We start from the raw sequence: 1,877 nt of genomic DNA, 5'->3' as shown, positions 1-1,877 counted from the left end.
TTGTATAGTGTTGTCATCTCCATATATTAGACAAACTTACATGGATTTTGCCGGTCAGGATTTTCCATTTTCTTGTATGCTGAATAAATTTACTACCAAAAAACCACCATTGTGATCCTCTGGAGATCACCCTGGACTCTAGTCCACCCAATTCTTAATATATTTGGGCAGAAAATAATTTAATAAGATTTTCTTCTACATGAGAGACTCACAATAGCCTCGAGAGATCACAATGGCTTGACCCGACAACTTCTGGATGAGGTAGGTGCAGAACATGATCCATTCATGGATGTGAAAGCGAGATTCATGGACTTCAAACAGTGAAACTATGTGTAAGTGGATCATTCACCTTAATATTTCATAGTTGTTCTTTTTATTTGTTGAAATTGCTATATCTGGATCTATGGACAAGGAGGGGTCTCTATTCTGTACATATGCATAGGTCCAGATGTCGATTCCTAGAACTATATATAGTAGACATTTTTAACTGGTTGTCCCTCAGGGGTGGACGCCGCGCGACATCGTCAACAAGTCCGTCTGGGCAATCCTCACCTCGTCGTCGTCATCTTTACTTGGTTTCAATTCAAGGTGTCATCTTTGCTTTAGTCCCTCTGCTGTTCAGTCATGATTGAAGTTCCTTCGTTTGTCTAATCTCTTGCGTGCCTTCATCTTCTGTTGGGATCTTTGTGCTGTCCTTGTCTCTATTCCGACACATCAGTTCTTGGAGCATGGCCCTATATATAGGGGATTTTGAGGACACAACTATGTTGGATGAATCAAGTAATGTGAGTGTCTTATAATCCCTTCAAGTACTTATTAGCCCTCTATTTATTTTGACACTGCTTTGGAGAAAGGGTTTGTTTTTTACCAGATCGATGCAGCCAAACAATGCAACCAAAAAGGAGGGAATGACAGTGGAATTTTCTGCTGGTAAATGACTAATGATGGCTTCTGAATTGACTGCAACTATATGGTGTGTAGTTAGGCATGCCTGCAAAAGTGACTGAAAATTCACTCTTCTTGTTCGTGAGAGTCTTCTGATCTTTTGATTGATTGAAAATGCTTTCCTGTATTGCAGGTTTGTTTTTAATATATTTGAAAGGTGGTTCTTTACTGTGTGACAGAAGTCATGCCTATCCATGACTAAGCAAACATCTAGCAATTTCATTGGAGGGAAAGGCTCCTAGGCAGCTAACCACCAATGTTTGTAATAATTTGATCTTTCTTTTGCAATTTGTTTTTGTTACTGCCTGCTATTGAGAAAGCACAATGCAAGTTATTTGCCAATATGTCAATACCATTTAAGAAGTAAGAAAATTTTATTTTTGTTACCAAGGATTGTTCTCTGTAACACATTATTTGCTTCAGGTAGCTGTTATATTAGCTAACACCAGATGTAAACTGGCTAACAAACTACTCTTGTACAAGTACTCGGCTCTTGAGTATTGATGTCTATGTACTTCTCAGATGCAAACATGCTACATCAATCAGGTTGTTTGTACTGTATAGCTTTCATGTGGTTTGGTTACTGGTGAGATGGTTAATACACTAAGGTGATGAAAAGTGGGGATTAGTAGATGTGGCAATGTTGCTAATTTAGTTAGGACCTACAAAATAATTAATGATTATGTAGGAGATCTGAATTTTCATAATAGAATGGTTTTTTAAAGACATATTCTAATTTTCATGTATTGACTTGTCAATTTTCTTGTTATTATCTTATCCATTAATAAATTCTTTTATTTGATAGACACACGTGCGGGTCGCACGTCCATATCTACTATGAATCTTAATATCTCATTCTATACTTGAATATCAAGATATGTCTTGTTTTTTGCTTATTTGATTTGCATTATGAAATATCCCGTAGCGTTAGT

The 1,877-nt window shown here is 36.9% G+C and overlaps 1 long non-coding RNA gene across 1 annotated transcript; it reads left to right on the top strand.

The window, feature by feature from the left end:
* Positions 1-207: 207 nt before the first annotated feature.
* Positions 208-1,234, top strand: LOC136532514 (uncharacterized). The gene is made up of 3 exons (XR_010778248.1): positions 208-588; positions 719-973; positions 1,079-1,234. It is a non-coding gene; the product is annotated as an uncharacterized lncRNA (long non-coding RNA).
* The last annotated feature ends 643 nt before the right edge of the window (positions 1,235-1,877 follow it).

Source organism: Miscanthus floridulus, unplaced genomic scaffold (assembly GCF_019320115.1).
Source record: "Miscanthus floridulus cultivar M001 unplaced genomic scaffold, ASM1932011v1 fs_647_1_2, whole genome shotgun sequence".
In the NCBI taxonomy this organism is placed as follows: domain Eukaryota; kingdom Viridiplantae; phylum Streptophyta; class Magnoliopsida; order Poales; family Poaceae; genus Miscanthus; species Miscanthus floridulus.
The sequence above is the reverse complement of the archived record's forward strand: the minus strand, read 5'-3'. Positions and strand labels throughout refer to the sequence as shown.